The following is a 20,704-nucleotide window of genomic DNA, read 5'->3' as shown; positions in this document are numbered from 1 at the left end:
AATTAGCAAATCACAGATAACCAGAAGGAACAGTGTCCTGTTTATAAGGAAAGAGTGTGGTTACTGTGGTCAGACAGCTGGGCCACAAGCCAGGTCATGCCTCCTGAACATATTTTGTCTAACCTCATGTCACAGGCATGTAAGATTTTCTCTTCTGCAAAGTAAAGGCCATTCACAGAGAGCGTAGACTGGCATCACTCCCTTGACAGCTGCTTTGCTTTACAACAGCTGAACTTTGACTTCTTAATTAGAGTATCGGAGAAAATTTTCAGACCTGGAGGGATGAGGATTGGTGCAGATCCACCTTGGTGGCTTTTCCTGGGCAGCGAGAAGGTGAAGGCACTCTGTGACGAGGCCTGAATGTACCCATTCTTCTCAGCCAAGTGCTAACACTTAAGGTATGTCTCTGCTTGGCAAGCACAGGGTGCGACTGTAGAACACAAATCATGCATGCAGCTAACATGGTCTAGAAACCACGAGGCTGGAGAGTCCTTGTTCCTGCTGCTTGCACTCATACGTACCAGATGCTCTGCCCTGACTGCTGATATTGCATAGGGTGGCTGGAAGAAGCCATCGGCTTCTTTGCTCAGTTGAATGGAGCTAAGGTCACGTCTAGTGGTGGCATTTTAGATCCTGATTTCCATGTAACTAAAGGCATCTGTTTTTTCCACTATTGCTTCAGCTTCCTCAAAAGTGATGGGCAGAGGCAGCAGTGAGATTAAAGGTGTCTTGTGTCATGTTTCCCTTGGGAAAGAAACTCTCAAATTTAATTGCTGGTTACAGGCAAAGTTCAGCTCTTACTCTCCATGCAGCAATCCCTGTGATGGTAGCGGGGCTTCCAAATGCAAATAGGTATAACTGGTACGAGATTAATGCTGTCTTCCTGATTTGGCTCAAAGAGTTTTATATGACCTCTGTCTCTGTATGTAGAGACCCCAGACCATAATCAAAGTAATTTCAACTTCGTCATTTGAATTTTGTATGCTAATACGCAGAATATGTAAGGCATTCATGACTTAGGCAGTGCAGTGAGACTCTGCTGTATGACATAAATATGTAGAAGATGGTTGCTGATTTCTCAATACTGTGCATTGATTTTCCTGGTCATATATGATCTCCCTTTGGACAATAGTTGGGGCCTTAGCCTAAGGTAAAACTAAAAGAGACAACACTGGGTCCTCAGTACCCACTTATATATACTTATATAAGTATACACTTATATAGTGCTGTGACTAAAGCAAATGTATATAACTACAGGTAGCAATGCGAGGCAACACAGTGAATATATGTTGCGGGGAGATTAAAAGAGGATGGCTAATATAATCCTGTTTTCTTTTTAGGATTTACAAAGCGTTTCCTTTGTGAATATCATACAGTTGGTGGTGGGCTTGCTCTGAAGGAGTGTGCTCACAGAAACACAGCTTTGGCAAAATGAACCTTGGGGCTGCGCCTTGGGACTGGCAACTAGTAGAGAAACTTGGGTGCCGCTCCCAAGTGGGTGGTCCTCAGTGCTGAAGATCATTGCACCAGGCAGACAAGGTAATGTATTGCTAAACTGCCTCCTCTTTCTTCCCAGTCTACGAAATGCATCATTTCCTCAATGTAAAGGAACTAATTACTTATTTTTCATGCTATTAAACCAAATGCAATGTATACTTGAACTCCAGATGCATTCTGGAATTGCTGCTGCTGCAATCACAGCAGGGAAAGATTTTGCTGGTGCTGTTGCCATGTTTTTCCTGTGGCACATTATACAGACAAAGCTCTCTCTTGTTCTTGCCTTTATTTTTGTAATGCACAGGGGAACTTCTGCTCTAACTTTTTGGCTGTTTTTCTTTCCTGAACCCCAGAATTAATTTATTTGAGTATCGATTTATTATTGCTTAAAAATTCTGTTTGTTTTTTTTGTCTTTTTCTTATCATAGAATAAAGTCTTTTCACCCTTCTCAAAACCAGTGACCAGCAGAAAGACCTTAACTAAGAATCACTCACCCTTAACCATCTAATTTATTTAGCCCAGACTTTTCTCTGCCTTTCTGGCTTGAGTGTACTCAAGGCCAGTCATTACATTGATTACAGAACAGCCCTCAGTGACAAAGTATCTCTGATGCTGAGTAGGGAGCACAGGCAGACCTCAGTCTGGTACTCTTTCTTCAATCAAATTTTCATGCTCCTATGCTTGGAGACAGATAAAATTCCCCATGTTATGTACTGAAGTAGTTTCCTTTTCTGTGGATTCACAATGAAGTATGTTTTTTAAAAAAACCCAAATAAATAAATCCTTCCTTCTCACTTCCCACATTTCCAATTACTTGTCTTTTGATTTTTGAAAATTTAACTTGTTCTTACCTAATATTTCCTCGCTGACATTTTCCAAGACATATACTAAAATCCATGAAGAGCAAATTTGTGACTAATATTTTCTTTTTTTTACCCAGTGAGACTCTCCCTGCCCTTGCTGCACTAGTGTAAGTTGTTTTAACTTCATAAATTTCTGAAAAGTGATGATAGTTGTGAAGTCATGGTATTTCACGTTACATTTTCCTGTGCTGAAACATTTCCAAGGCTTGTGAGATACTGAAGGGCTCTGCGATGGGAAAAGAGCAAATACCTTTTTTCTTTGTAGCAGGAAGCTCTGCAAGGCTGCCTTTCTGTTGTGATATCCGTTCTTCTGGCCTTGCCTCACTCATCTAGACCAAATACCACCCATGCAAGCTGCACTGCAAACAGCAAAGCTCTGAAGGACAGGAGAGTCACTCTCATTTGAAATCATAGAATCACCAGGTTGGAAAAGACCTCTGAGGTCATCGAGTCCAACCATACATTTTCCTAGATACTCTTAGAGTGAGTTTTGAAGTATCTTGTTGTTTTTGTGAAGGATTTTGTCATATGCTACTGTCTGGCACACTGCAAAACAATTTGAATGTCCCAACTCTTTTGCAGCAAGTCACCCTATTTACCACATTTCTCCCTGACCAGATTCGCAGTTGCAGGGTCTAAGCAAGGGTGTATGCACGGTGGAGACCTTTTTCCTTTCTTGTGACACGTCTGCATGGTGTGTGTGTATTTAGTGTGGGCGACGTCTATCGTGGTGATTGTGTTTGCAAATGATGCTCAGCCTGTGGTCTTGCACATTTAGCTGCCATCTGCCGCCTCCTCCCTGGCTGGTGGTTCCCGTCGCTTCTCCTGTGGAGCAATAGTGCCAGCTGCTGGCTGCTGAGCCTGGTCTGCCAGGGATACTGGCTTTGTTGCAAGGGTTTGCTCCTATCAATTATTTCTGAGGACATTAATACTTAAAACTCAGCACCGCTTTGCTGATAGATTGAGTATTTAGCAGTAATATCTCAGTTTGGTAGTCCTTGTTTCCATACCAAAATAATATAGCATTCTGGGCAGGTAAGTCAGTGCCAGTTTCTTTCCAACATTTCTCACATTGATTTCAAAACTAATTTTTAACGTTGTTTTAAAGCTCTGTGTCTCTTCTGATCTCTCCCAGTCTCCCCAGACTGGCTGCTGGGAGGGAGGAGAAGGTTTCTGTTCTGAGCAGTGGAAGGGCCATGAAAAGTATCTTGTGCTCCCTGGGAGTTTCTTTTATCATTCAGTTGTGACCGTGATTTGTCAACTACAAACTTGAGGTGCTTATATCTGTTATGGCCATGATGAATTCTGGATAAAATGAGATGGTGGTTTAGCACCACACAGTGCTTTTGGTCAGAAATAAAAAGGAAAGAAAGGGGAGAGGATAAGAAAAATAAGAGAATGTACAGGTGTACATATAAATTTTACTTTTATTGGAATTTCTGTGAAATGTTTTAATAGATTTTTTTTCCCCAAGAGAAATATCAAATGGAAAAGGCAGGTCTTTTTCTTTAAGACTTTCCCGTGAGAAGGTGTTGTCATTTTTTGTTTGCTCTGTAAGGCTTTGTCTTTGCCCTGTCTCCTTCCCTTTTGGCTCACAGTCTTATCTTAGAGGGGTGCAGTATTTCCAGGAGGTGGCAAGAGAGGGGACATTGATGGGGAGCAGGAAACTGAGGAAGAAAACAACCGCCAAAAAATATTAAAAAAAAAAAAAGATAAAAAGATTGAGAGCCTTGCAGAGAAAGGGGAAAGAAAGTGAGTAAGTAAAACAAGAAACCTGAGAGAGATGATCGGGGAAGTTTTCAGAGGTAAAAAGAAGGGGAGGGATGGGAGGAAATATGCAGCCAAACAAACTGAAAGTGAGTTTGATGAGTCAGGGTTTCTGTGGGTTTCTTGTACCTCCCAAAGGACTGTTTTCTACTTCCTCACAGCCACAAATGTTTTTCATAATTTTTTTTGGAACAGAAGACGAGAGGGAAACAAATAAATCAGCTATTCTTAAACATGCGTGACAAGCCCAGGCTGAGGCACGGGTGGACTGCAGCCATGCGAGGTCTCCAAGTCGAGGTCTGAGAACTTTGGCCACCCAGCAAATGTAGCACCACTTCCAGTCCTCTGTTACTCTTTCACATGTGGGGTTTTTTTTCCCTAATGGGAAAACTAACCTTAGCAGAAAAAAAGACATTTTGGTACCACTTCGAAAATATGAACAAATATGCCTGAGATGACCCTGGGCACCACTGGGGACAGGAGGGCCACCGTACTTTGCTCAGCAGAGGAGAAATTGTGTCCAAATGCAACACTGTTTACATCATGGATCCTGCGGATCCTGCAGCAGTCAGGTGCTCTGCTAAATGTCAAGAGTGAGAAATTTGAGCAATTAGGGCACCATCTCAGTTAATTTCTCAAGTTTCTGATTTTCTGATTCCTGAGGCTGCTGGGAATGATTTCAAGGTGAAATTCAGGTATGGTCTAACAACTCAGAAAGCAGAAGGCAAATAAACATGAAAGGAATTTTTAATTAAATAAATTGCCCTGTTCCTAAATAAAACTTGAGGGGGGTTTTAGGTCCTGGCATATGTTTTGGTGACTCATGTTTGCAACATGCTCAAGCTGAGGCTCAATACTCCAAGCCTCTGCTGCTACTGTAGTTTTTAATTACTTACCTGTATGTCAGCCGCGTCTCTCCCAGATACATTCACAGTCCTGTTTTCTAATAATCCGGAAAAGAAAGAAGAGCGAGGACAACAGAGGTTATACTGATTTCTAATTTGACTCCTGCATAGAAGTATATAATTTCATCTCCATTATGAGGACAGGCTGAGAGTTGGGACTTGGAGAAGGCTCAGAGGAGATCTTACAGTGAACTTCCAGTACCTGAAGGGGGCTACAAGAAAGCTGGGGAGGGACTTTTTATAGAGGCTTGTAGTGATAGGACAAGGAGGAATTGCTATAAATTGGAGAGGGGCAGATTTAAACTAGACATAAGGAAGAATTTCTTCACAATGAGGGTGGTGAGGCATTGGCACAGGTTGCCCAGGGAAGCTGTGGCTGCCCCATCCCTGTAGGTGTCCAAGGTCAGGTTGGATGGGGCCTCGAGCAGCCTGATCTCATGGGATGTGTCCCTGCCCATCACAGGAGGGGTTGGAATTAGATGATCTTTAAGGTCCCTTCCAACTCAAACCATTCTGTGATTCAATGATTCTATGATTCTATGATTCTATGAATACTTATGTGGGGTAAAAGTTATATCCCCAGTACAAGTGATTCATATGTGGCTAGAGGTCTCCCTAACTAAGCAGAAAACTGCTACTACCCTGAGCTCAAAAAGTTTAAGGAGTTTCAGATTCTTGTTTCTTAGCAAATGCTTTTGAATATTGCAGAAAATTAGTGTAATTATTGTAATAGCTGTAGGCGGAGAAAGAAGCGCTTGAAGCAGATCAAAATGGTAACTATATTATAGCAGATGTGTGCTGCAAACACCTGCAAATATGACTCAGTTGACTTTACTCACAACCCAGTTTTAACTAGCTTTTGTGGGAGCAGGAGAATGGAGTCATTAGTTTTGCTAGTTAAGTTGGTTTTCTATCAAGAGAAGTGAGTACCAGACCTGACACAAGAAAGCGTCCAGGGGAGACTGAAGTATAGCCATCCACTTTTCAGTGACAGTAAGCTGTTAGGTTGACTAAGCCACAATGTAAAACACCACCTCAGTAATTCAGCTTTCCAAGCACCAGCTGATCTTCCTGGCCTTTCTCTCTCCCTCATCTCCTCCCACGCAGGACCTATTCTGGTTTTCCACTTGCTGACAATAACATCACATTGATTTATGAAGACAGATTTATCCTAATGACATTATAAATGTAACAAGAATAAAGTTCTATAATAAGAAATGTTATGGTCATACTTTTGTTTACAGTTTGGATATTATATGTCATTCGGCTGGATTCCTTCTTTGCATGTTTATTGCTTAAATCTCCTAATTGCTATGTTTTACTTTAAGTTGCCAAGAACAGAGAAGTTTTTACTTAGTGTTATAACCTAATTTCACAGAGGGTTTGAGGTTTTTATAAGAGTTTTGCCATTTACATTGCTCATTACAAGTCCTTCAGGACTGCCATTTTAGCGTTTTATTTGTACCAATTATGGCTGAACCTATAAAATGACAGTTAAAAACTTTTCATTTTAAATAAAGAGAAAATCACAGATTTGGTCAACAGCAGGAACTTATTAGAGTCACTAAAGGCATGTGTCTGGAAACCTGAGGACTGGGAACCCAGAAGTGGCTGGAGAGCCACCAAACAAAGCACAGAAATTATGGGAGATGTACAAAAATGGGACATTCCTCTTAGGAGAGCTGCTCCTGTAATAAACATGCTAAGGTTATTGAAAAATAAAATAAGGCACATGCTGTGAAAGAAGGAGAGATTAGAACTAGTTCTTTCCCACAAGCTTGCCACCAGGACTCAGTCCTGCTGCCCACCTTCCAGCTGAAAACTTGCAGAAATCCCATGTGCTCCTCAATACGCTCTGACCAGTGAGGGCTTAAAAGACCACTCCCTGGGATTTGTGTTTTACCACCTGTTTAATTTTCCTTCACAATGAAACAATTACTTGACAGGTCTGATTTGGAATCAGATGCCTTTGCATCTCCCATCCTTGCCTCAAGCCACCTTTCCTTTCTTCCCCAAATCTTCAGAGCTTCATCTTTCCCTACACGGCAGAAGCCTGACTCTGACTCGTTCACGAGGAGCACACACACCTGTGAGACAAGCCATGTGACAAGGCATTGTATGTGAAGGAAATTGAAATCCTGTAAAATTTATTTCTTCAGTATTTATCAGTCTCTCTATAACGGCAGAGTCTTGACTCATTATTGCTGATGTAAGTAATTGAGCTGGATGTCTTTTTCTTTCTCTTTTTCTCTTTTTTTTTTCTTCCTTCTTCCTTTCTCATTTTCCTTTTTTTTTGTTGTTGTTCTTCTCTTCTTCTCTTCTCTTCTCTTTTCTTCTTCTCTTCTCTTCTCTTCTCTTCTCTTCTCTTCTCTTCTCTTCTCTTCTCTTCTCTTTCTCTTCTTTCTTTTCTCTTTTTCCTTTCTTTTTTCTTTTTTCTTTTTCTTTTTTCTTCCCTCTTCCCTCTTCCCTCTTCCCTCTTCCCTTTTCCCTCTTCCCTTTTCCCTCTTCCCTTTTCCTCCTCTCTTCTGTCTCCTCTCTCCTCTTTTTTAAACTGAACAAAATAAAAACCTTCCTAGGACATGTAATTGCAGTTTTTTAACCATGTTCTGATTTACTTTGCTCTCACGCAGATATATGTTCTTCCTAAGTCATATATTCCCCTAATAAAAGGAGATGGCTACATGTTTTCTTATCCATTACAGGCCTTTGGCACTGACATAACCTGCTTCTTATTGCAAATTCATCATTATATATATAATAAATTATATAATAATTTAAATAAGAAAATAATGTAAATAAGAAAACCATAGAGCAGGACCAAAAGGTCAGAGCAGACCCGACCGATGTAGGAGGCAGCAAAGGTTGGTATTTCTGCACACAGAGGTGAGATACGAGGCTCAGGGAGGCAGAGAGCTGTTGTTCCAGGTACCATCTGTGGGATTTCACTGGGGTAGAACACTGTGGGGACAGGTGAGGTGCCTGCATCTGCTGGGGCATCAGGGACGGCTGTCTTTGTGGCCTGAGCTAGGAGCCGCAATGCCACTGGATGTCCCTTGTCACTTGAGTGAGGCAGCAGCTCCTGCCCATGCCTGCGTTATAGGTCTGTATGGGTGGTGTTATAAGGGAGCCAGTGTTTGAAGTGATAAATATGGAGAGAAGTTGTGTTTGCCTTAAGTAAAAGTCTTGTATTAACCTGTGAAGAAATGCCGTTGGGTAGCGAGGAGAAAGTTACTTCTTCAGCCTTCTTTCTCTTAATTCCCAGCAATAGAGACTCCACTGCAGGGAAGTGTTTGCTCTGAAGGGCTATTTCCACCAGGGCCAACTGAAATTTCCCTATGAAAAGAAGTCGCACTAGGAAATGCTGTTTTGGTGAGCCTAACACCATGGTTTTGGCCAACTTTTGCCAACTCTGACATAGGCTTGTGTGGTGGGAGGTGGGGTCCTGGCAGCCTCCATCAGCAGAGCTGTTGCGGAAAGGGTGCAAGTACCTGTGGGCTTTCCTTGCACCTTCTTAGTGATTTTGCCATTTTAAGCACATTTATCTTGAAAAAGGACAGAAAAAGAGGTCAGGAATGTGAAGAGCTATTGGTCCAGAGAAGAGCAAGGAAGCTGGTGAAGGGGCTGGAGAACAAGTCTTACAAGGAGCGGCTGAGAGAGCTGGGGTGGTTTAGCCTTGAGAAGAGGAGGCTGAGGGGAGACCTCATTGCTCTCTACAACTACCTGAAAGGAGGTTGTAGAGAAGAGGGAGATGGCCTCTGATCCCAAGTGACAAGGGACAGGACAGGGGGGAATGGCCTCAAGCTGCACCCGGGGAGGTTCAGACTGGATATCAGGAAAAAGATTTTCACAGAAAGGGTCGTTACGCACTGGCAAAGGCTACCCGGGGAGGTGGTTGAGTCACCATCCGTGAAGGTATTTAAAAGATGGGTTGATGAGGTGCTCAGGGATATGGTTTAGTGACAGACAGGAATTGGACTCGATGATCTAAGAGGTCTTTTCCAACCTAGTGATTCTATGATTCTATCCAAAGCACTTTCTACTAGCTGGTGGGGAAAGAACACATACTGGTGAAAGAAACTGGTCTCAGTCTGGTTCAGACAGAAGCCAAAGAAACAATAAATAAAATCTTTCCTCCCCTTTGCAGGGTGCTTGGAAACTGGACATCACCTGCTTTGTGTGAGCTGGAAAAGCTGGAGTTGGCCATTGGACACCCAGCAGAGACCTAGGCTTGTGGGAACGGCAGAAGCCACATGCCTTGCACCCTGGTGTGGCCCCAGGCCCAGCTCTCCCCTTCCCTGTGGATCACCCCAATCTCAGCCCTTCCATCTCACTGGTGCTGCTATAGTCCCAAAGGCTGACTGTGTCACTGCAGGGAAGGGAGAGGATTGGTGGGAGAGGGAGCAGCCTCTGAGGGAGGTGGGCTAGTGTAGATATGTGATATGGAGCAGGCAGAGCTAAGGACAAGGGTCTGCAAGGTCTTGAAGGCAGTGCCTAAGGAGGGCACAGGGAAACCTCCCAAACCTGCTTCCACCTGGCCTCCCAAAACCTCTTCTTCTGCTTCCCAGCCCTTGTGCCACCCCGCACGTGCAGCCCCATGCAGAGCCCGTGCTGTCTGGCCACATCGTTTGCATTTGCCATGTGATTTGACCATCTCTCCAGGCAGCTGTGCATGTCCTGCCATGCCGAGAGTGCTCCTGCACCTCCAGACGGGTTTGGTAGCTGGACTAGGCGGGCACTCTCCAGCAATGGGAGTGTCCTGGCCTCTCCTGCAGTCCTTCAAGACTGTCCACTCAACGTGTGGCCATGTTTCCATGGAGTGGAAGCTGTGTTTCCATATGTCTGTAGCTGGCACCTTGGCATGGACATCTGCGTCACTCAGCATGCCCATGCCCTTGCAAACATTCACCTGAACTGGTGCTGGGCAACTCCTCCTGCTCCTTTCCCTCTGCAGTTCCCTTTGCACCTTCTGCATATACCACTACTGCCTGCACGGTGGAGTGTGCATTCCCCTAAGCTGCATCCATTTATCTTCCCAGACAGTACCTAGCATGTCTGAAACTTTCCTCAGATATAAGTAATAACTGTCTGACTGTAATCTGTTTCTTAGGATGCTCTGCTGCAGCGCACAGTTGCACAAACAGAGCTGTAGTGTATTCAGACTCATATTTGCCCTCCTAAATGACAGGATTGAAGCATTTGCTGCTTTCAACTTCATTTAAACTTGAGGAAGCCTGTAGTGCTAATCCTCCTCATGCACCAAGGTATCCACACGTGCAGCTTTCCAACTGGGGACTTCTTCATTGCATCTGAACAAATCTCTTAATAACAGAGGGACTACACACAAGATTATTGTGATCATAATTTGTCTGACATAGCCCTTATTACTAATAGTGATGCTGAAGATGGAAAACCCAGCTTGATTCTCAGATCCCTGCTTGAAAGTAATAAAATAAAGAGGAACAAAATCTGCGAGAGTATGTGCTACCAAACCTTTGAAAAACACAAAAGTGGAACCCTGCCAATGTTATTGCTGGCAATTTTTCAGAGCAGAGCCTCACTCCGAGGCAGGATTAGGAATGGAATTGCATCTCGTGCCTCTGACATTAGTGTCATGTTGTTGTGTACAAATGGAGGGTTTACAGTCATTTGGCATTTGTTGGCTTCTATTGTAATTATTGTGTGCTGCTCTTACACCTTCAGAGTATTTTTAACATCTTCTGATAACAGAATAATTAGAAAATAACTTCAAGTATCATAAAAAAGTGTCTATTTTGCTAACACAAAGAACTGACAAAAGAACCACTTCAGTGGAAGTGCTCTTATAAAAATGGAGCAGTGTTGTAATTTTCTTTGATGAGAACATTGGCAAGAGGAGGCTGGCTTTTACGTAGTCTCTTTTGTTCATCCCTGGACAGTGGCAGAACTCACAGCTAAATTCTGGTGGCAGAAACTTCTCATCTGGTGTCAGCTGAGAATGATATAATATCATGTATAATCATAAAATCAACAACAAAAAATCCCTGATCCATAGCTTGGATTTTGAATACCAGAATGAGCCTTCAGTACTAAGAAGGGAGCCTGCAGTTCTAAGAATACAGAAAAAGCTATTACATTTTTTCTTTTAAGCATAAGAAGAGGCACTGGATAAAATCAGTAGCAAATAGAAGAGAAATGTAAATGTAATTTTAAATTATTTATTTCACCCCCTCTCTTTTTTCATATTAATATATCCTCGGCTCTTAGTTTGCAGCCACACACTAATTATGAATGTAAGAAAATGTAACTTTTTTACTGTGCTAATTAAACTGTATGTCACATAGATATTTGGGGATAATTTCCTATGCTTTCCAGTGTGAACCGAAGGAAAGAACAGTAGTGCTCGATTTAAACTGAATTTTTTTTCCTAGTACCTTGCAAAAAGGCTTCATTGTATTTTGATTAATCCATGCTTGGTCCACCTCGGATGTTTCCATGGAAACAGAATTTTTTTCCTTGATGGTAACTGTTAAGCTTGGGAAGGCTCCTTGCTGCACAAAACCACTCCAGCTCCTAAAGAACTACTTGCTGGAAATTTAATGTGCATAAACAAAACTCCCAAATTCCTCCTTAGTGTTATTGTTGTCAGTCCTAATACAGAGCTATTTTCTTAATGATACACAGTGGTGCCTTTTCACTCCACAAGAAAATAGAATAACAGTAGTATTCTTTCCACTGCAAGAGAGCACTTTTCCTGCTCCAGTAACAAATTAGTCTGTAAAGCTTCCAAAATTAAATTTTAAGAGTTCTGATGTGTGAATATTATTTAGTCCTGGATCCAAATAATTTGGCTTAATGGCTGTTAAAATTTAATTAATTTTGTTTTGCAGATCAGCAATAATTTGAACAAATTATTCTCATGTGTTACAATTTGGGTCAAGGAGTTTTGAGTTTGGTTTTTTTCCCCCCAAAGAAAAAGGTTCTTAAAGCATGCTACATTAATATTTGGAATAGGATTTGAAAATCAACCAACAGAGGGAGCATTTGTGTGATATTATTAATTTTAACCCAGTGGGTGGAAACATGACCACTGTTTCTCTCAGTATTTTTGGACAGCATATTTGTTGTGCAAAATTAATAGAGTTCTTGACCATTCATAAAAATAGAAAATGTTTTGGTTTGGAGTGTTTTAGTTTTTTTAAAAAAAAAAATCCAGTCTTAACTTCTGCTTACAGTGCAGGTAGCTATTTCAAATTGATTGGCAGGTTTATTGTTAGGAAAACTAGAAATTTTAGACCATAAGGTATTTATTATTTTGGTTTAAAAGCAGTTGTTGGGTAAAAATACATTGAGGAAAACATTTCAAATACCTCTAATTTATATTTGCTGTTTTTTTACAGTGACATTTAGCAGTGCCACCCAGACTTCAAGATCCCATCATACAAGAGGTCATAAAAACACAGGATATAAATATTTTTATTACAGTGGTGCCCTGACACTAATAGTTGCATAAGTCAGGGAAGAGAGGAAAAAATCCATTAATGTTTTAATCTTTTTTTTCATTTGTTTGTTTCATCTTTGTTCATCATGGCAGGGAATCTGCAAAATGGAAAAAGGAAAATCACTTTGAGAGCAAAACACAGTTTTCAAATTTCTTCCAAGGACATAACGAAAACAGAAATCATATATCAAGCTACAGAAAAAAGTAGAAGCCTGAGTATTTATTGATACCTCTTTAATGTGTTCATTATTAGAATCTGTTAAACAACGACAACAATAATCATAGAATCATAGAATAGTTTGGGTTGGAAGGGACCTCAAAGATCATCCAGTTCTACCCCCCTGCCATGGGCAGGGACACCTCCCACTAGATCAGGCTGCCCAAGGCCCCATCCAACCTGGCCTTGAACACCTCCAGGGATGGGGCAGCCACAACTTCTCCGGGCAGCCTGTGCCAGTGCCTCACCACTCTCGTGGTGAAGAAGTTCCTCCTTCTGCCTAGTCTAAATCTGCCCCTCTCCAGTTTATGCCCATTGCCCTTCATCCTATCACCACAAGCCTTTGTAAAAAGCCCCTCCCCAGCTTTCCTGTAGACCCTTCAGGTACTGGAAGGTGGCTATAAGGTCTCCTCGGAGCCTTCTCTTCTCCAGGCTGAACAACCCCAACTCTCTCAGCCTGTCCTCGTAGCAGAGGTGCTCCAGTCCTCTGATCATCTTTGTAGCCCTCCTCTGGACCCGTTTCAACAACTCCATATCTTTCTTATGTTGAGGATTCCAGAACTGGACACAATACTCCAGATGAAGTCTCACAAGAGACGGGTAGAGGGGCAGAATCACCTCTCTTGACCTGCTGGCCACACTTCTTTTGATGCAGGCCACGATACTGTTGGCTTTCCAGGTGACTAAATAATAATAATAACAACAACACCAACACCTTTTTGTTCCCTGTGTTCTACCCTAATCTTTCTTCTTAAGCGTTTGGGACACTGCTACTTTTAGCTACTGTAACTGCACTCTATAATACTTCTCTATCTTCAGCACAAATGTGAAGAGACTGCTGCTCTTTACAATGTAGCAGCAGATCAGAGTCAAGTACCTGACTGAATGACACAGGAAGCTGTGCAACACTTTAGAACAGGATGGAGAAGTGAAATTAGGGGACGCCAGGGACTAGCTGCAACTACTTGAGTGAAACTTGGTCGGGGTTCAGGGTTGAACATCCCTCTTTGTTGGGAAATGTGACAGTGCCCAAAGCGGTCATGTAATTGGGATCTGGTGGTAGTGACGCACCACAAGATTAACTTTGGAGAACTGTGTTGCCCAAAGCCCAGAGTTTGTTTGAAGACAGTATTTCTTCTTCATAGGTGCAGCTGCTTCAATGAGTGCTTACTTCGAACCTCATGGGAATCATATGGTAAATACTTCGAGTTGGTAAGATCTTCTAGTTAGTGACATGGTTTTTTTCTTGACACTGTTTTCTCTGCTGATTAAATTGGGATAAAACTATTTGTTTTGTCATTTGCCCTACCACCTAGAAGGAGCAGTCCCAGCAACCTGTAGTATCTCAAGCTCTTGGGGGTGGGAAGACACAGAACTATATTAATGGCATTAACACAGTCTTAAAATAAAGTGGGAGCAGTACAGTGCAGCACTGCAATGTGCAGCAGAGGGAGAACTCTATTTATATGCCAGAAGGCTGTTCTGTCTGTGCTAACACTGGGAGTGAGCAGCTGTGAGAGAAACAGAGAATAAGTGATAGCACACTCTGAAATGAAAAAGAACCACATATGTTGACTAAGTAGTAGCACCAGTACTCTCGTTTCGGTGCTCTGAAGAGATACCTTCCAACTTACTTAATGAATTTGCGCAAAATTGATATGTTACAGAGTAATCTCCAGAAGTCTCTGGAAATGCAGACATTCTGACCCATAAACAGAGCAACATTGTTCAGCAAAACTCCATCTTGAATGCTGCTGGAAGACCAGGGAAGACCTGAAATATTTGCTTTCCTCATTGCAGATCTCACTAACAAATGTACGTATCATCCCCTGGGAATGCAGTTTCCTAATCATGAGGTTCATGTGTGAGCACCATGCAGATGGACTACTGTTAGCAGGACTCACACTTTGCAATGTTTGCTTTCACCTCTTAAAGCTTTAAAACACATATGAAAACAGAATATGCATTCCCTTGACGAGACTGCTTTTCCACAGGTTTCGTTACTGATTTTCCTACCCTGACACTGCTTATTACCAATAGTTTCCTTTCAGTTTTGTTCTTGGGCTCTTTAAAGTCTTGAGAAGCTCCTTGAGACTGTGTCTGTACAATGGAATAACTCCTGATGAGCCGTGGACACAGCAGTAACGCTACTGCAGCTCATGTATGTAGCCAAGGGCAAGCCAGGACCTGCGTTACTGGGCACCTGGGATGGAGTGGCTAAAACACTTGACTAAAGCAGGCTCCATTTGTACCTGTAGATAGGAGCCAGACTATTAAAAGCAGATAGGGGTCTGTTATGGCCTTATCTTAACATGGTAAAACCTTGAAAATCTAGCATTTCTTGAACATTCTGGCTCCATCATGGGTCCTAAGCCTTTCTTGGCACAGCAGCTTCAGGTGCATGCTCAGAGGTGATTACTGCAGTCCTGGATGCAGCTGTAGTAGATTAACATAAAATACAGAATTTTAAGCAACTTAGAAGAAGGTTAGTTTATTGTAAACCGCACCATACGGAGGAAGGGCTAGGTTCACAGTGCCCATTAGTGGACGCCTCAAAAGCTGATAAGAAGGAGCTGGTATGCAACTTCTGCTGATAAGAAGCTGCTATGCAACATCAGCAGTCTCGACCTGGAAAGCAACCAGAAGGGGGCTGCACCTGTGCACAGTTCGAGGCTAAAAAAGTTCATCCTGAGGAAGACTATTGACTTCATTCCTGAGACCCCAGGCCACGACCACCAGGAGGCACTGCGCAGGAGCAAGACTGAAGAGATCCTTCCAGAACTAATTATAATACAAGGGGGGAAAGATTATGAATATGTAGTAGGCGCTTATAATTATGCATGTCTTTACACTATAAGTAGCTGTTTGTTAAGCTATACGGCGTGCGAGGTGGGCAGAGCTTGTCTCTCTCGCACTCGCCAGCGAAATAAAACACGTACCTGCTTTATAACTCATCTCAGGTTATAGAGTTTTATTCCGCAAAACAGCTGCAGCAATGTGTCAACTCCAGGATGGCTTCCCATGTCACCTGGCCTGGAGAGCCAGTGGTGCCTGCCGTAGACCTGTGGCAGCCGTGGCCCCACTCCTACTTCATTCATAGAATCATAGAATCATAAAATCATAAAATCACCAGGTTGGAAAGGACCCACTGGATCATTGAGTCCAACCATTCCTAACAGTCCCTTAAACCATGTCCCTAAGCACTTCATCAATCCGTTCCTTAAACACCTCCAGGGAAGGCGACTCCCTCCCTCCTTGCCAAATCTTGGAGGAAATCACTCCTCGAACCAGGCATTGCTCCCTGCATGTCTGAGGGTTCCATCCTTTCTGCATGTGTGTTGTTCTGCCAGTGTGCTTGCTTGTGTCTCAAAATGCCCCCTTACTTTCTATTATTTCCCGTGGGGGAAACAGGCTGTTCCCCATCCCAAAAAAACTAGGAGCACCTGAGCATACCCACTACGTGCATGCTCAGGACTCTGGAGTGACCTATGCCAGAAGGTATCTGACAGCTTTAGTGTTCCTCACCTGCCATCTTCATTAATTTTCATTTTCCAGCTCAGCTTCATGTACTCATACATAACAGCAAATTGCACATCTAATATCAGAAGTTATTCCGCTAACTCTAGTGTTTAATTAACCTCAGCAGTTTGGCTGTTTACTAGCATCTCAAAAACTGTGTATCTGTCTTGTGGGAAACACCAGGTAGATGCCAGAGGAACGCATCCTGCCAATTTATTCTTCTGGATTATTTGAAAGAAAAATCGGACAATTTTGTGCTTTTGTTGCAGAATAAGGGGTGGGCCAGAAGCAGCTAAGTCCTGTTTTCAAAATTCAGATGTCTAAAGACATCTAACAGCATGTGTCTCACTGAAAAACCCTAGGAGGTAGGTACATAGTAAAATTGCTACAAAGCTCAGGATCTAATTGTGCTCCGAGTGACCCAATAGATTTCCAATTCTGTAATCAGCTTAAGCATCCAACTCCTGCTGATTGTCAAGGTTGTGTGTCTTACCATGGCTGTTTAAAGGTCATACTTAAAGGCTGAACACAAGAGGTTTCTCACTGGCATTGATGAATTGGAGTAATTGGCTGTTGTGATGCCGCAGCAGCAATGCATAGAATGATTGTCAGTGGGAAGGTGCCCTGGATGAAGTTAAGCATGGGGTTTGGGGCCACAAATCTTAAGGACTCTGCGGCCGCCACTTTCATCTTAATTGGCTTCTTATTTGAGATTGTCATCTTCCAGCTGGTAAACTCACAGATCATGGAAATCCGAGGTGAAAACTAGGGCACTGAAACCAGCTCCTGAACAAGATCCATCTGATGACTCAGATTCCTCTCACCTCGCCATGGGCAAAGAGCACTGGTGCAAGAACTGTGGTTCTCACAAAGAACCACAGCTCAGAGGCCAAAATTATAGGCACATGCACATAGTTGTGTGGTTAATTGTGGATGTGTGGAGTGTGTTTTGAAAATGTTGCGTAACATAATTACTAGCTTCTGTGCTGCAAGCTCCTCAGGGAAATTACTGTTGTTTGAATGTACATGTTAGCCATATGCCCATTGTATTTAATGTTGTATTTAATGTTCAGGAAAAAAACAGATCAGTTGATAATTTGACCTAAATTCACAGTTTGGTTATGGGTCATCAAATTAGTCAGAACTGTATTTGATGAACATTAAAGCACAGTTATTTTAGGGCCCATAAGAAGATTTGCAGGTTTTGACTGAAACAAGCTCCATGACCTTTTTTGACACCTGTGACATACTCTGTCCTGGCATCTTCGAAACTAGGTAATGCTTTTGTATGCCTCAAACTCAAGAACCCTAAAGAGTTATTAATTTTTGTAAGCATCCATTTTTTGAAAATTGGTTGCTTAAAAGTAATGTGAGCTGACTACCCAAAATGGCTTCAAATCAGAATAACTGAAGCCAGAAGGGACCTCTGGAATCATCATTCTTTAAAAGCTATTGCTAAGCCAGGGGAAGGGAAATAGCTTAGAGACCTCTTGGAGATGGTGCTTGAAAACACAGGGTGTATGAAGAAAAGAGAATTTACAACCTTAAGAAAACAAAAAGAAAAAAAAAAAGGAAATTCTCAACACAAAGTACCAAGTGGCCTTTGATCTGTTTCATTCCAAACTTTCTTAAAAGTTGCTCAATTTAATATTCAGACATTTTGACCTTATTTAGCCAAACATGTTTGTGCACAAGTTGTCACACCTGGGAAGGTTACAAAAGTTCACGGGTGCAGATCCTTGTTGCACTTCCTTTAGCCACCTTCTGCTCAGTTACTGACCCGGAGTTTCTCATGGATTGTGAGCTATGCGTGCTCAAGGTTTTTCACAGCTTTGAGAACAACCTGTGGAAGTACCTAAATACGTGCTAATGGGCTCTAACGACCCTGATAAGCCCACCTGGAGCCTCCAACCACCACCTGAGGGCCATTTCAGCTCAGTCGGGGGTTGCTAGTCCTTTTTAGAGCTCTGCTGGGGAGCAGTGGTTTTCAGTTTTTTTTTCCTAGTTCTCCTGATTCTGGCTCATCTCTTGTTGAGCTGTAGGCTGTTGATGGAGATCTTTACTAGCCCTCTATGTTCAGCATTGTAGATCTGTGTTCCTTGCTGGATGGTTAAGGTGACCTTTGGCTCCTGCTTAGTCCCCTTTGTGGAGCACCAATGGTGGTATTTCTCCGACTGTAAGAAACTGATTCTGGATCTAGTTTCCTCCGGGATGGTGCTCTGGCTGTTGTTACCTGGAATTACTTATCATATAGGTCAGTAACAGTTTTTATACGTGAAAAATTTTTTTAAGGCAAAACATACTGTTCTAACCTCCAACCCATATTGTTCGTATGCTCGTTTTTGTTTATCATGACTTGTGTGGTTTGCTATGTTTTGTGTTTCAATGGCCAATAAGTAAGCTTTATTTTGAAATCTAAGGGCTTTTCCAGTTGATGGGAACCTTTGCATTTGGTCACAATCATCAAATATCATGAACGTTCTTTAATTTTTTTTTACTGTTTAACTTCTGTTTGTTGCCTCTTTTTGAGAGAAACACATTTACTGGTAAAATATTGAAAAGGACAAAGTCTTCGAAGCAGAGGCAATAATATTTTTATTGTACAATTCAGCGCTGAATTGGATACCTTTCTAAAAAAGGCATCCCATCTTACGAAAACAGTAGGTACGCATACTAGTTTTAGACAAAGAACCACGTAAGTACCCCAAGAATGTTCCTTTTTTTTTTTTTTAGGTTATCCAGCCATGTCTGGTGACTCCCTTCAGGTTCACTCTTGACCTAAGACAATTCCATTTTACAAGACAATTAAGCATAACGATAAATTCTTGCAATTTCCAGAGAGCATTTATCCTTTCAGGTTATTTATCCATGTCTGGAGATAGTCTGCATATTATCTCTTGATACAAGAAAGATTTATATGACAAGATAATTAAACATACAAACTGGCTGCAACAAAACTTATCAACTAATTCTCACGTTTTGTTGACAAAAACATTTTCATCCGGTTGCGCCTAAATAAATTTCTTAGGGTGCTAAGTAGGTTATCTCTGTGCCACCCAAAATATTTTATTTAGAGAGCCTTAATTCATTTTAAGTTAAAGCTTATTTAATCTTTTATAGTCTTAAAGCTTCAGACATCACAATCAAATTCTGTGTTTAGTTTCCAAAATCTTCTGCAATCAGAAGTCTAACCCAAATTCCAGATCTTATTTTGCTTCTAATTTAGCTGGAAAATGTTATTGAGTGCCACATGAGAGTTAATTTGCTTTCATGCCAAACATTCCTATTTACTCTTACCAACAACAAACAAAAAAAAATTACATTTTTTATAGAAAACAGCAGTAAACAAGGGAGGGTTTTCTGGAGGCTCTTGTCAGAGCCAGACAAAGCTTTATGGTTGTGGTTTTTTGCAGGATCAAGGTATGTCCACACAGTATTCTGCAAAACTGGGCTTGTTCAGCACTCCCTGCCAGCAAGCCAGGAGGGAGCCAGCTCTGGTATGAAATTGCTGTAGCTTTTTGGATGTGGTACATGCTCAAGATCCGAAGTTCTGTCTCTTTGTTGAGTTCAGATGCAGGCTGAGGGCTGCACAGTGGCATGGTGCTGGTTTGGAGTAGGCTGCTGGCTGTTCCCTTGACTGGTGAGCCTAAATGCCCTTTTTGCATGGTGTTTTGTTTCAGTGGATGTGGTGAGTTAAAGAGAAGCCTTCTACAGGGGGAAAATCAGTCTATAAAGATTTGGTGATAGGCCGATTTGGTGATTTGTAAATGGTGAGATGTAATGTGAACTGCAATGTGTTAAAACAAGATTAACAACTAAGATAAAGATGAAGACCTTTATTTTCTTGTGCCCAGAGTCGTTAAGACTAACTGCTCAGATACAGTCAAGCTTTAATGACTCTGGGTTAGATTAATTTTACCCCCTTGGATATGCAATGTAGTTCCAGAAATAAGGAATGCTTGCCATTTCACAGCAAAACTATGAATACGAAGACACCTCTGTGTATATAAAGGTTTCTGAAATCAGAAGCACTCTGAAGACAAATCCCTATGCTCCTCCAGCACTGAATAGAGTACCTGCTTAAAAAACACATTGGTTATTGAGTGTTATTCCTTGTTTCACCTTCCTGACAAAAGCTGCAAGTCCACTTTGTCCCCATGTCTTGCAGGACTGTTGTGTGTCAGCACTTCCAAGCCATGTAGGGTTTGTGGTTCACAGCTGTCCTATGAACTACAGCTGACTTGCAGATCACATTTTGCATACATTTTAGCCTTGGCTCGCAGTGTATGTGGTGACCTGCGAGACAATGCGTGGTAGGTCTTGTGTTGAGATTGTGAGGGAAAGGGGCATGCTGAGGGCTGATGGGGCACTCTCATGGGTGGTGAGAGAAGAGCATATGTAAAAGCTGTTGTAGGATGGAGTCACTGCAGCCTTCTTACAGCTAGGTCTGGGGAGGGA

At 42.1% G+C, this 20,704-nt stretch overlaps 1 long non-coding RNA gene across 4 annotated transcripts in view; it reads left to right on the top strand.

Annotated features, from left to right (window-relative positions):
- LOC128849896 (uncharacterized) overlaps window positions 1–15,571 on the top strand; it is a 98,144-nt gene extending 82,573 nt beyond the window's left edge. Inside the window, exons 1-5 of one of the 4 annotated variants that reach the window (XR_008447502.1) lie at window positions 259–398; window positions 1,341–1,539; window positions 7,058–7,242; window positions 13,873–13,922; window positions 14,395–15,571. This is a non-coding gene — a long non-coding RNA (uncharacterized LOC128849896). Of the gene's footprint in view, window positions 1–258; window positions 399–1,340; window positions 1,540–7,057; window positions 7,243–13,872 lie in introns of those variants that run through there. The other 3 variants (XR_008447501.1, XR_008447500.1, XR_008447503.1) reach the window with 3 other exon arrangements.
- Window positions 15,572–20,704: the final 5,133 nt, after the last annotated feature.

This window comes from Cuculus canorus, chromosome 1, assembly GCF_017976375.1.
Source record: "Cuculus canorus isolate bCucCan1 chromosome 1, bCucCan1.pri, whole genome shotgun sequence".
In the NCBI taxonomy this organism is placed as follows: domain Eukaryota; kingdom Metazoa; phylum Chordata; class Aves; order Cuculiformes; family Cuculidae; genus Cuculus; species Cuculus canorus.
Note: the sequence above shows the minus strand (reverse complement) of the source record. Positions and strands in the feature narration are given on the sequence as shown.